This window comes from Podarcis cretensis (genome assembly GCF_951804945.1).
Source record: "Podarcis cretensis genome assembly, chromosome: 14".
Taxonomy (NCBI): Eukaryota; Metazoa; Chordata; class Lepidosauria; order Squamata; family Lacertidae; genus Podarcis; species Podarcis cretensis.
Genome location: NC_137183.1, coordinates 9775376 through 9789858, shown reverse-complemented (window position 1 = coordinate 9789858; position 14483 = coordinate 9775376). Strand labels below are relative to the sequence as shown.

At 43.2% G+C, this 14483-nt stretch overlaps 1 protein-coding gene across 2 annotated transcripts in view; it reads left to right on the top strand.

The window, feature by feature from the left end:
* LOC307202849 (uncharacterized protein C15orf39 homolog) overlaps positions 1-14483 on the top strand; it is a 48707-nt gene that overhangs the window by 21580 nt on the left and 12644 nt on the right. The gene's annotated exons all lie outside the window — the stretch shown is intronic.

Genomic DNA, 14483 nt, shown 5'->3' with positions numbered 1-14483 from the left:
ACAGGGCGGGTGCCACTACCGAGAAGGCCCCCTGCCTGGTTCCCTGTAACTTCACTTCTTGCAATGAGGGAACCGCCAGAAGGCCCTCAGAGCTGGATCTCAGTTTCTGGGCTGAATGATGGGGGTAGAGACACTCCTTCAGGTACACAGGTGTGCATAAATGTGTATAAATAGGTGTGTAAATGTCCTTTCGTCTTCCTGCTTTGTATAAGATGGAAAATAGAAAACCAAACCTGCTATGGCTGCTCCCTCTGACTTTCCCTCAACTGATGCTCATGTTTCCCACACAACCATAGGGCTCTGTTGGGATGGATGGAGCCACAGACTGGAAATTTTGTTCCTTGCTATGGTAATGGAATGCAACACAATGGAATATGCTCTCCTTCTGCTCTGTGCTACAGAGCGTGTGACATCTTTACCATCCTCCCAGTTGCAGGAGATGGTGATGGTTACATGAAAGGGAAGAATGCACTGACAAAGTACTATGGTCCAAAGAAGAACATAGATTTTGAGATGTATAAGTTATGCCAGGACACAGGTGGCGCTGTGGTCTAAACCACAGAGCCTAGAGCTTGCCGATCAGAAGGTTGGCTGTTTGAATCCTCGTGATGCAGTGATCTCCCATTGTTTGGTCCCAGCTCCTGCCCACCTAGCAGTTCGAAAGCATGTCAAAGTGCAAGTAGATAAATAGGTACTGCTCCGGCGGGAAGGTAAATGGCGTTTCAGTGTGCTGTTCTGGTTCGCCAGAAGTGGCTTAATCAAGCTGGCCACATGACCCGGAAAAACTGTCTGCGGACAAACGTGAGCTCCCTTGGCCCGTAAAGCGAGATGAGTGCTCAACCCCAGAGTCGTCCTCAACTGGACCTAACAGTCAGGGGTACCTTTACCTTTAAGTTATGCCAGACCACACAGAAGCAAGGAGAATGCAGGGATGAGCTTCATGCATGTCTGAGAAACCAAGCTGTTTTCTCTGAATTCAGCAATATTGTCAGTGAGGGGAAAGCTGAGATATTCTAAGGTTTTCCCCAGCGACTGTACTTTTTGGATGTCTGATGCCAGAACTTACAGTTCCAGCTCAGCATGGCAGGATTGGGATGCAAGACATGCCAGCCAAAATAAATGGAGAATACTGAGAAGCACAGAACCCTATGACAGCCAACCATGCAAGCAGGAGATTAACCCTTGGTGAAAAAATTGGTGATCGCAAGGCAAACTTTCTCTGTCTTATATACCAAAGCCATACAAGGTCATAAGCATTTGAGGAACTATGATTCCAGCACAGCAAAAACATAATAAAGTCACCCCAAATGTATCCCACTTTGGACTCCTAACGAGACTCTATCCTGGGCCTCTGGACGAGGTGGAACTACCAGATCTGAATGCAGCAGGGATGGTACCCAACTTCCCATGTCACCAGCTCCAGAGCCAGGTTTTCAAAGTAGCGGAGGAGCCTCAAGCTATCCACAGGGGACACACGGAGGTTGTAGAGAATGTTTCAGAGATGATGGGTGATGTTCAACTAAGTTTTGTTCGGAGTACACCCTTGAAATTAAGTAAGGTCCATCTATTTTGAATAACACATCATTGAATACCACCCAATGTTATGATGCTGCATTATAGAGACTGTTATGCAAAGACAATTCTCTTTCCCCCCATTTTGTGTGCATATATATATATATATATATATATATATAAATTTACAATTTAGAGTATTCATTTAAACAACCTTAAAATATCAAATGACTTCCCTTCTTCTCTTTCCATTGTTCATTTTGCATAACAGAAATCCCTGCATATTTTACATAAACTAAACCCTTCAGTATTCCATTATTACATCCATCAAACTTATTTACACTGTTGAATTTATCTTAATGCAGCCAACGTTTTCAAGTTCCCCCCATATATTCCCCCCATATATTCAATAAACATTTTCCAATCTTCATATATTCAATCTTCATATATTCAATAAACATTTTCCAATCTTCTCTCAACGTATGTTCTTCTTGTTCTCTTATTCTATATGTTAGATCTGCAAGCTGTGCATATTCCATCAGTTTAAGTTGCCATTCTTCTTTAGTTGGGACCTAGCTTGTTTTCCATTTTTGGGCCAACAAAACACCGGCCACGGTTGTGGCATATATAAATAACCTTTTTTAACACCTGGGAATTTCCGTCTGAATTATCCACAACAAAAAGGACTCTGTTTTTTTTTTGTTTTTTTTTGGAAAAGTGCTTTTAGACATTTTTTTCAATTCATTGTGAATTACTGCCCAATACTCTTTTACCCCTTTACAGGGTAAATATGAATGAACGTACGTTCTTGCAAAGACAACGCTCAGGCTTCAGGTGCAGATTGATGCAAGATGCAGTTTTTCAGTCCTGTTTGAGTGGAATAAAATATTGGGGGGGGGTGGGCAGGTAAGCCATACCTTGCATAACCAATCATATGACTCAGTGCGTGCACATCATTTGAATGGCAATGCCCATCTAACAACAGCTACGGTTAGCATGCGTATCTAAATTATGATAAATCTAAAGTGCATAAAGGTTTCATTATTAATTACTGCCCAATACTCTTTTACCCCTTTACAGGTCTTTACATAGTAAGAAATGCCTTATTTAAGGTATGGGGAAAATACTAAAGACTGATGGAACCTGAGACCCCTTGATGGATATCTTCATTAGAGGCTAAGGCCGCAAAGAAGAAAAATACGAGAGGAAACTGGCTAACCTATAAGTCACTACTGATAGAAGATGGTAGCCAAATTAAGATTAGAAAATATGAGGAAATTAAAGATCAGCTCTCAGGAGGGCTAGAATATCATCAACTCCACGAGATGTTTAGACAGGATAAAAAGAATGGATTTACTAATGAGCCCTCGAGATTTGAAAAGGAATAAGTAAACACTGTAATAATGCTAAGATAATATCAAGGATGTACAGACTCTTCATTGACTGGTAAATCAAGGAGGAGGAGGTTAAGGTAGTTATGATCAGATGGGCTCAGGATATAGGGCACCCTATACTGCTGAATCCCCGTGGCGGGGTGCGCTCCCGCTGCTTGGTCCCAGCGCCTGCCAACCTAGCAGTTCGAAAGCACCCCTGGGTGCAAGTAGATAAATAGGGACCACTTACTGGTGGGAAGGTAAACGGCGTTTCCGTGTGCTGCGCTGGCTCGCCAGATGCAGCTTTGTCACGCTGGCCATGTGACCCAGAAGTGTCTCCGGACAGCCCTGGCCCCCGGCCTCTTGAGTGAGATGGGCGCACAACCCTAGAGTCTGTCAAGACTGGCCCGTACGGGCAGGGGTGCCTTTACCTTTACCTTATACTGCTGAGTGGGAGGGAATGTCTTTGGAATACAACTATGAAGTTTACTGCGTGTTACAACATCAAAGAAAATATGCTAAAGATGCAATATAGATGGTATCTTACACCATCAAAGCTCTCAAAGATGTACAAAAACATAGCGAACAACTGTTGGAGGTGTGGAGAAAGCAATGAAGACATGTAGCACATGTGGTGGTCATGCAGAAAGATCAGAGTTTTGGTGTCTCTTCTATGAAGAGCTGAAAAAAATTATGGGGCTAACATTCTTAAAAAAGCCAGAAGCCTATCTGTTAAGTATTCCAGGCAATAATATACCAAATTTTTTTAGAGAGCTCTTCCTTTATGCCGTGGCCACAGCTCGAATGCTGGTAGCAATGAACTGGAAAAGGCAAAATGTCCCAACCATATCAGATTGGCAAAGTAAGTTACAGGAATATGTAGAAATGGATAAAATGACTAATAGTTTGAGAGGCAACTCTAGGCAAGTACCGTATTTTTCGCTCTATAACACGCACCCAACCATAACACGCACATAGTTTTTAGAGGAGGAAAACAAGAAAAAAAAATATTCTAAACGAAACAGTGGATGTATGATTTTTGTGGCTCATGCTGTGGCCACAGACATGTGATCTGACAGTGAGTTTGGAGTAGTCCAATGCAAAAATCCTGAGGATCCATGTGGATCCATGCTTTGTAACCACGTTTTTGCACCACTGCGGCCCCAGGCAACAGTGGGTGTGTGATTTTTTTGGTGCAAGATGTAGCCATGGACATGCAATCTGATCTGATGGTGAATTTGGGGTGACCCAGTGCAAAAATCCTGAGGATCCATGTGGATCCGTGCTTTGTAACCACGTTTTAAGGGGGGAGGGAAGGAAAAGCACTCAAGGGACAAGGAGCATGCGTGGGGTGGGTGGAGAAGGATGCTGCTAATAATGCAGAAGAGGGGTTTAAGGGGAGAAGGAGCACGCGTGGGGTGGGTGGAGAAGGATGCTGCTAATAATGCAGAAGAGGGGTATAAGGGGAGAAGGCTCCTCTTCTCTCCCGCTTTGTTCCTTTAAAGCAAGCAGGCTCTGCTTTTCTCCCTCCTCCCCGCTCATCCCCGGCTTAGCGAGCTGAAAAACTTTGCTGCTATTTAGCAAGCTGAGTGGGGAGGAGAGAGGAACAGAGAGCCTGCTTGCTTTAAAGGAACCAACCGGACAGGAGCCGCTTACACTCATGTAAGTGGCTCCTCTCCCGCTTTGCTCCTTTAAAGAAGCAGGCTCTCTGTCCCTCTCTCCCCCCCCACTCAGTGGCTCTTCTCCCGCTTTGCTGTTTCAAAGCGAGCCACAGAGGAGGAAAGGAAGGGGAACCATGGATCCTCTGCTCACGACTGCAGCAAATCCCCCCCGCCACCCGTAGGCATTTCCTCCATAACACGCACAGACATTTCCCCTTACTTTCTAGGAGGAAAAAAGAGAGTGTTATGGTGCAAAAAATACGGTATTTGTTCAAAAATGGGATAAATATCAGAAATATTTATGAAAAAATAACAGCAGCATAATGTCTATGGCAGCATTTGAATGACCCTTGTTTAAAGACAAATATGAGGGGGTGGGAAGACAAAAGGTGCAAATTGCTGTAGGGATGTATTAGAAAAAAACAAAAAGAATATGATAATAATGATATGCACATTCACTATTAGAATGAGAATATACAGGCACTTCCGGGTTGGTGCCATCGCCGAATGGCGGACTCCCTCCGAGCTCCGGAGGGAGCCTGCTCGGCAGGGGCTGGGTCCTACCGCGCCGGCGACGCGGGGACCCTCAAAAACCATGGGCGCTGAAACCCATGGACATGGTGACTCGGCTGGCACCTTTTGCGCTCCCCCGACCCACGAAGGAGCCTTTTTAAAGGCTGCGGAGCGGGTGACAGGGGGTGGTGGTGCTTTGAGTCCTCCGCTTCCCCTGCCGAGCGAAGCCGCATGCCATTCGACGGAGAGCGCTGACTTCTTCTATTGAAAATCTGGACTTAAAAGAATTACCCGTGAGTAATCGGAACCTGGACTAAAAAGGGGGATAATTTTTTTTAAAAAAATTCGGAGCGAGCGGGGGAGGCGTAAAAAGGAAGTCAGCCCCCCCCTGTGGTAGAAGAGTTAAAGCAAAGGATTTGACAACTAAGATCGAGTGCAACCCTACTTTGACAAAGTTATTAACTTCGCGAGGGAAAATTATAAGACTGAGCTGGAGGAGAAAAGTGGAATTGAATTGAATTAAAAAGCAACCCCCCCCCGGAACCCTGGGAGCAATTTGTGAGAGCGCCGGGAGAAGAGAAATAGAGGTTTTGACAGCTGTCAAAGAGCTGTCAAAGCGGAAGAATAAAATAGAGAACTTTGCTACGAGGACTTTGCCGGTTACATTTGCTACAAATTGGATACAAATTGTTTTAAACAAGGAATAACAAGTTATTTTGACTGGTGGACGTGATCTGGAAGGGAATTCAGTTATTGCAAACCACCTAGAGGAGCTGAGGGATATTACAAGTATTGTTGGCGTGGAATTTGACCAGAACTTTCTATCTCCTGGGAAACTGCAGAAATGGAACACTATTTTGTCTACAGAGGTCTACACACTAAAGGAGACAATAGATTTATCTACTGAAGAATGAAAGGGACTTGATGTAATGTTTTGTTCCTGAATAACAAGCCTCTGCAGAGGAATTAGAAGCTTTTGGAATTAGAACATTTGTGCAGGAGAGCAGGAAAAAAAAGAAAAAAAAGGAGGAGATCAACAAGAACAACAAAAATAATAAGAATTAGATAAAGCTGGAAGTGGGAACATTTGGGACATCCAGATTTGACAGGCTTAAAGAAATAAAATTGGAGTTTTTACTCCTAGATATAAAAATCTGGATGGAAGAAATGAGCCTTTTTTGAGACAGATTCCTTCCAAGATTGGACATTCGAAATTAAAGATCACTGGTAAAGGACTATGGCTTAGAGAGATGTGGGAACTCCAGGAAGACACCAGACGTTGAGGAACATTGGGAACGCAACCGGGAAAGGGGGGAGGGAAATTTGGAATCCAAAGGGTGTAAAATTATTTTTTTTTACCTTTTTCTATTTTAATCTGTATTGCATATTAAAGGGGGGAACTCGCGGAAGAGAACAGGTCGATTTTAGGGGATGGGAAAATATTTTTAAAATTGGGTCAATGATAATAAGTTTAAATTTGGGATAAGAACTTGTTGAATTTATTTGTTTATTTGTAAGAATTGGAATACAAGAGGGGGAGGGGAGGGGAAGTCCCGGAAAGATGTTATTGGGAAAAGATTTTAAAATTGGATGTTTAGTTTTTTTATTTTTTGTTTTTTGTTTATTTTGTTGTAATTGGAAAACCTTAATAAATATCATTTTTTAAAAAAATAGAATGAGAATATACATCGGGAAATGATAGGAAGTGTAATGGTTCTAGGGGTTGCTCATGCGTAAACCGGTGCAACACCTGGCTGGGTTGCCTGAGTGAACCTTTTCTGTCTGGACAGCTACTCACCCGTGGCTGTCTCAATCGCTGGCAAAATCCGTCAGTGAGCGTTTCTTGAACTACTTCCAGCAAAGAAGCTCTTTGATGCCTAGTCTCCTCCTACTCTCCCTGCACGGAAGCCTTCTGCGCAAGGAGGGTGTAGGCAGCGGAGGACCCTTACTCTCCCCGCTGGTCCCTGGCAAGGAGTCATGGGACCGCCTCGCCGATTCCCCCATGTGACCCCCTTCTCCACTGGTGCTACGCTGATTCTCTTCCCCAGAAGATGGGCTCCCTCTCCCCATCCCGGGACGCTCTCCGGGACCCCTCCGGAGCCTGCTCTCTCCCTCCGGCCCTGATGGCAGTTCCCTGACATCCAGTCTAATTTTTAGTTTATTTAATTTAATCTATGTTACTAATCAGGTAAGACATTTAATCTTATGTTAGTAATTAGATAAGAATACAAGAGATACTACAAATACAACCTAAGTTTAAGTTCTGTAAATATGTGGTATATTATTTGTATATGGATTTTGTTTATACAGTTTTTTTCTTTTTGTATATTCAAGATGATGTACATCATATATGCTATATATGTTATATGAGATCTTCAATAAAGCATGGAAAAAAAGAAAGAATGGCAATACCCATCAACTTGGGGTGTTTGTGTGTGGCCCTCTCAAATATTTTATCAGGGGGTGGGTGAAGACTCCTCAGCCCCTAGGACTTGGCTCCTATGGCAGGAGGTTTTGTTTAGCAGTAAGAAAATAAGGATGTGATGTTGGGTAGTCCAGTCTATGGTTATGCATGTTCCAGTTTGCCAGGTTCTGGAGCAGTTCCTGCCTGGGTCTTCCACACAAGCTCCAAAGAGGCCAGGCCCTGAGGCACATTGAGGATGTAGCTTTCTGATGAGTGTTTTTCTCATGCCAAATGTTTATTTGTGTTTGTTATAAAGCAGCCTTTCTCAACCTTGGGTCCCCAGATGTTTCTGCCCTACAACTCCCATGATCCCTAGCTCACAGGACCAGTGGTCAGGGATGATGGGAATTGTAGGCCAAAAACATCTGGGGACCCAAGATTGAGAAAGGCTGTTTATAAAGTATTTTGGTCACCATCCTTGTTGCCATGATTACATCTTGCAGCTATCATGATTTCAGACATCTGGGTGGACCAAAACATTTTGTCTTCTCCTTCGCAAGAACATAAGAAAAGCTTTGCTGGATGAGAGCAAAGACCCACCTAGTTCCTCATCTTGTTTCACACTGTGGCTGATCAGGTGCTTATGAGAAGCCCACAACCAGGATGTGAAGGTATATCTAGAGGAAGGTGCAAGGAACCATCTCATAAACCTGAGCGTCATGGTGCTAGCCAAGTGAGATCATTGCTAGCTGCAATCTTTCATGGCTTGATGTCGGGCCGCTATGTACTGGCAGCTTGGGCAAAAAAACCTTTTGCATGAGTTCAGTAGGTACAGTGTCTACTTAATCTCCCTGTTCATATTAAGTGTGTACAGCCTGCTGCCTTGCCGTGAGCTTGCCTCATTGCATAACAGGCTGGTGGCGCAACTGTGTTCTCATAATGAGTTGCCTCCTGAGAAATGTGTGGTCCAAAGTTACGCCACGAGCAAAACCATTTAAATAAAGTTGCAGTTATCAACACATTTTTCAATGCATGCAGGACTGCAGCAGGAAAGGGGGCTGCCAAAATAAGTGGCCCCATGAGTTCTGACACCGAGAGTTGATGATCTATGGGGTGGGTGGAGTAAAGAGGAAAAGTGGATTCCTATGAAAGCATCCCAGGACTTCCAGCTATAGCATGATAGGTTTCTGTCTGCAGGCAATGGATAATAGCAGGGGTAGGCAACCTAAGGCTCAGGGGCTGGATGAGGCCCCATTGCCTTCTAAATCCGGCCCACGGACGGTCCGGGAATCAGTGTGTTTTTATATGAGTAGAATGTGTGCTTTTATTTAAAATGCATCTCTGGGTTATTTGTGGGGCATAGGAATTCGTTCTCTCTCTCTCCCCCCCCCAAATATAGTCCACCTCCCGGCTGAAAAAGGTTGCTGACCCCTGGACTACTGATATTGTATGTCACACTTAACCCAGGCTGAAAGCCAGTGTGGTATTATGGTTTGAGTGTTGGGACTAGGAGCTGGGAGGCCAAGGTTCAAAGCTCCATGAAGCCATTAAGTTTGCTGGGTGACCCAAGGCCAGTTCCTGGTTGCATTCAGACTACACTTTATTCCATTTTGATAATAATTTTTATTAGTTTTCAATTGCAATCCAATAATGGCCACATTATAACAATACCAATTTATAATACAATTATTAATGCTGACAGTTCAAATACAAAATTAAATAATTTAGATAAGGTGGCCCCCCACGTGCTAGAATTGATGGCTTGATTATTTGCTGTACAGTGGTACCTCGGGTTACATACGCTTCAGGTTACATACGCTTCAGGTTACAGACTCCGCTAACCCAGAAATAAGAACTTTTGCTTCAGGATGAGAACAGAAATCGCGCGGTGGTGGTGCAGCAGCAGCAGCAGGAGGCCCCATTAGCTAAAGTGCTACCTCAGGTTAAGAACAGTTTCAGGTTAAGAACGGACCTCCAGAACGAATTAAGTTCTTAACCTGAGGTACCACTGTATTTCTGCATTCCAAAATCTTATTAACTTCCATTACATTCCAGTCATAATAATAATCCCTTGTACAACTACCATATTAATAACTTCTATTCATGTTGACACATTAAATGATTTATAAAACCATGAGTGAGGAACTCGAACTATATCCTTCTTCTTCCTGTGTGTGGCAATTATTCTGTCCGTGGTGCTTCTTCCTGTACTTTATTCCATTTTGGTGACATTTCCTCATCTGAGAAGTTCCATGTTTCACGTGATCTTTCTCACGATGCAAAAGTCGCTTCTGGAAACCTAGCAAAACCGAGTGGAAGTTTTGCATTTATTTCTATGTTATTTGCTTACGGAAAACGTACGTTTGCAACCCAGCCGACCTGGAAAATTGCAAGAGTTTTGAAAATGGCAATTTATTGTAATTCCATACTATGAAATGTGGTGTGTTGGCATTCCAACGTACATTTTTTCATGCCATTTAACATTTAGCAGTATGTTGATTTTTTTTTTTTTTAAGCCAGAGTTCCAGAATGGAATGGCTTATGCTTTGTAAAAGGAGCCTTAGAATCTGGGATAGAAATGCTAGCATTATAATAGAAAAAACAAACACAGTAATTCCTGTGCGTGAATGCGTTTCCTGTCTCTGTCAGCCTAGTCTACGTCACAGTGCTGCGTGAGGAGAAACACAACACATACCGTATTGGCCCGAATATAAGCCGCACCTGCAAATAAACCACATCTTTAAAATTCATGGGGGGAAAAAGACAATATAAGCCACTCCCTTTGAATTGGGTTACAGGCTGAAAATTGCTGCGGTTGGTAGACTTGTAACTCCGAGCCAATTTTAGCCCAATCTTGCAAGCCTACTAAAGTTACCGTACAATCGCTAAAATCGCAAATTGCTCTTCAGTTGCTACAATTCCACAGGCACTCACACCCGTAAATGGCAAATGAACAGTCTCAAGCTCACAAATCGGCAATAAAACATTTTTTTGTTCCGTTTTACCGTATGTCTGTTTCAGCAGCGACATCATAAAAGCCCACACTTTAACTTTTCACGGTCGGAATTTGGGGAAAAAGTGAGGCTTACATTCAGGCCAATATGATACAATCCTCCACACTTTGTTCACCCCCTGCTAAAAAGCACACTCTGGTCCCTACCAGAGAAGAATGGCAGATTAAGTTGATGGACTATGCCAAAATGGCAAAATGACCGAAAGAATTAGAAATCAGGAAGACTAAAATTGTAATAAGGAATGGAGAAAGTATATACTGGTAACTTGCCTTAAAAATATGTAACTTACCTTAATGTGTAACTTACCTTAAAAACCATTGTAAACAATTAAAATTATTGGTAGGATTGGAATAACACGTATAGTTTAATGTTGAATTTTGGTTATAAAGGAGATTTAATAGATTTGGATTAATAGACAACATGCAGGAGGGAAAGGTTAATACAAAGACCCACAAAGGGGAGGAGGGAAGTCCAGGAGATTCTTCAGAGCTCTCTTTTTATGTTGTTTATGTTATTATTTTTTTGTAATTTTCAAAATCTGGAAAAACTAAATGAAATTTATAAAAAATACACTCTGAAAGGGTTTCTCGGAGTACAAATAGAAAAGATGTGTGGGAAGATGTGGGACGGATTCTCCTGTGTGAAAAGCATAGAGCTGGGAGGGTTAGTTTGTTGTGAAGTGAATTAACTCCACACTCTTGTATCGCTATTCCCCCCCCCCAACAGATATATTTCCCCCTTCGTCTTCTGTTTCCTCTCTTGAGCTCAATATATGGCCATTGTCCGGGCAGGGGGGCAGGATGGAATGGCAGAAAGAGCTGCACCTTTATTGATTGTGCAGAAGAATTTCACCTGCTGAAAGGCCTTTTGCACCTGGCTACCCCTTTCTATGGACACCTGTGTGTTTTCCCCATGGGACGAACAGCAGTGTGTGTGTGTGAGTGATGATTATAATTATCACCTTGCACAGATTCAGCATGCAGGTTTCCACTTCAACTCCCCAGATATATTTTTCAAACACACTGTTTTGCCGCAGTTAATAGTTCCAATCCGCGGTGCATACAGCTAATCTCGGTTTGTTCTTTGGAGAGAAATATATAATTAGCATCTCCTTAGGGAGGTGGAAAGGAAAGATAGTTCGCATCCAGCTCTAAACTTTGGAATCTGAGTCTGTTGTACCTTGGCTTAGATGCTGACACAAATCTGGCTATGAATGTGGCCGCTGATTCTGACCTAATTGCGACTCCCTTTTTTAAACTGGGGTGCTGAAGAGGCAGGTCCCATGGGACCTTACTGTATTTCTCCTTTTTTTGCGGGGGGGGGGGGTGAGTTAGGGGTCAGAGAGAGTTGATGATCTCAAAGCGCCCGTGGCGCTGTGGGTTAAACCACAGTCCGTTGCTCAGTCCCAGCTCCTGCCCACCTAGCAGTTCGAAAGCATGTCAAAGTGCAAGTAGATAAATAGGTACCGCTCCGGCGGGAAGGTAAACGGTGTTTCCGTGTGCTGCTCTGGTTTGCCAGAAGCGGCTTAGTCATGCTGGCCACATGACAAATGCTGGCTCCCTCGGCCTATAGAGTGAGATGAGTGCGCAACCCCAGAGTCGTCTGCGACTGGCCCTAATGGTCAGGGGTACCTTTACCTTTACCTTTCAGAATTCAGTTGTGGCCAAAGTAGATAATCTGTGAATATTGTGTTACTAATTTATTTGGGAGAATGTAAAGCACACCTGCTAAGCAAAGTGCTTCAGGCGGTTGACAATTTAGGGACGGGGAGAAATTTGATTCATTGCCTAGCTAGCAGGACCAGTGGTTAGGGATAATGCTGTAGCCCCTACAGAACAATAAACAATTTGGGGAGAGACAATAAACAAATCTTTCCACAATAAACAAATTGCAATAGCAGAATGTTCTCAATCTTATATTTCTGCTTCCAAACATCTTTTGTCATGGGTAACCATCGTCATGGGATAAGTTTAGAACTTGACTAAGATGCTAAGCAGACTTGCTTACTAGGGAATAAGCCTGCTCGAGCTTATTCCCTAGTAAGCAAGTAAGTAGTAAATGGGACTTTACTTCTGTGTAGACATGCACAGGATTGCTCTGTCAAAGTAGTTTCTATCTAAGTTGTTTACCTTCTGCAGACTCAGAGGCCTGGATGAGAGCAGGTGTTGACTGTAGCCTGGAGGAGAGCAGGTGTTTGAGGTCAGATTTGAAATTTCCAAGAAAAATAGAGGATACTTTTAGAAGCACCTCCTTCCTAATGTGAGAATCACAAATCCCAAACAGTTTAGCGGTGACTCTGCATTTGCTGAGAAGCCTGAAATGTTTAGTTCCTAGACATTTTTGGCTCCTGCCAAGGAATCACGCAGGGACCTAGTGCTGTCTGACGGTTCCTTCTTAGTTGGTCGAATTGCTGACTTTCTGACTTAAGCGAATGTGTAACCGCGAAGATGCGAATGCCGGGGGACCACTTAAGTGATGCAAGATTTGAAACAGGAGCCGGCAGGGCTTAGAGCCTGTTTCTCTCTTAAGTCAGGCTCCCTTCTCCCTCCTCTTAACCCCCTCTGCAAAAGTTGTTGTCTGCTTTGAAAAATCAGAGTATGGACCAGTAGGATCACCAACAAAATGCATTAGTGTAGAATGCTCCTGTTATACATTCCAGCCAGCTCTATCCTTTCATTCTATTCTGCCTCCCCTGGTTTTCCATCTCCCCACCCCAAAAGTCAACCACTGTACCATGCCCACTGGGCATGTTCAGCCTTTTCTATTTTCCAAGAAGCAAGAGACACCATGAAGGTATCAAGGACACCTTCCAGCCAGGCAAAAAACCTCAATGTATGAATTTGTTCCTATGCAAATGATGGCAGCTTGCATCGGGAACCTTTTCACCAGAGAGTGAATTTAGCATGTTTATTTTATTTGTATTTAGTGAACAAAGCTAGAAATGTCAAAACTGCCATGCTTCCCAAATATTGCATTGGCCAAATATTGCATTTGTTCACTAAATACAAATAAAATAAACATGCTAAATTGGCCAGTTAGCATAGCACTCTGAGAATTTCTGCTTTCATGATTTGTTTCATTTTTTAAAAAAACCCAAGTTTCTAGTCCTTAAGACAGTGGATGTATCTTGAAAATGTGTGGATGCTGCCAGATGAATCTGAGCAGGTTTACTGTAGGGGACTTTGTCGCCCTACTTAATACTTTTGCCCCTTGGGGGGCTATGGGAAGTAAAGCAGAATGAAATTATGAAAGATGAAATGAATGTGTACATTTATGATTGATTCCTCCCCCCTTTTAAAAACTAACCTTCCTCGATAAATGTTCTCTATACAAAATACTGCCGGTTAAAAAAACGACAGGAGCTTGGTAGCTCAATTGCAAAGCAATTCCTCTGTTATGTTGTAGTGAAAAGGGGATTTCCTCTCTCAGTGCCCGAGCAGCTGGCTCTGTGTGCCCTCTGCTGGAAACATGTCAGATCTATCTGCAACCTTTTCAGTTCAAAAGAGAAAGAAGAAGAAGAAGACTGTGGTGTATGAAATCTGGAATGGAGTGGGAAAAGTGCAAGAGAGAATTTTCTCCTTCTCTCATAATTTTCCCAGTTTGGTGACATAACCAGAGAACTCAATTTGCAATAGGTTATACACCCCCAATGTTTTACATACTCAAACAAGGAGACAACGTAATTCCCTCTGTTTCTGAGGTTGAGGCTGTGAGTGCTGTTGCTTGTGTCTCTAAAATGGCATTACCCACTCGCAAGAGAGAAGCATCAGCTATGTAGGGATAGGTAACGCTGATGGCTTCCAAGTATTTTGGGGCTACAGCTCTCCTGGGCCCCAGCCAGCATGGCCAGGGATGAAGATGGGAATTGTGGTCCATCAACATCTGGAGAGCCTTGGTGTGCAGATGACTGCTGTTATGTACTGAAGTTCTCACCCTGGGCCAGCAGACGGATACTGTAGATAGTTATGCAAATGAAGGATCGAAAGTGACGTTCAGTGATTGGATA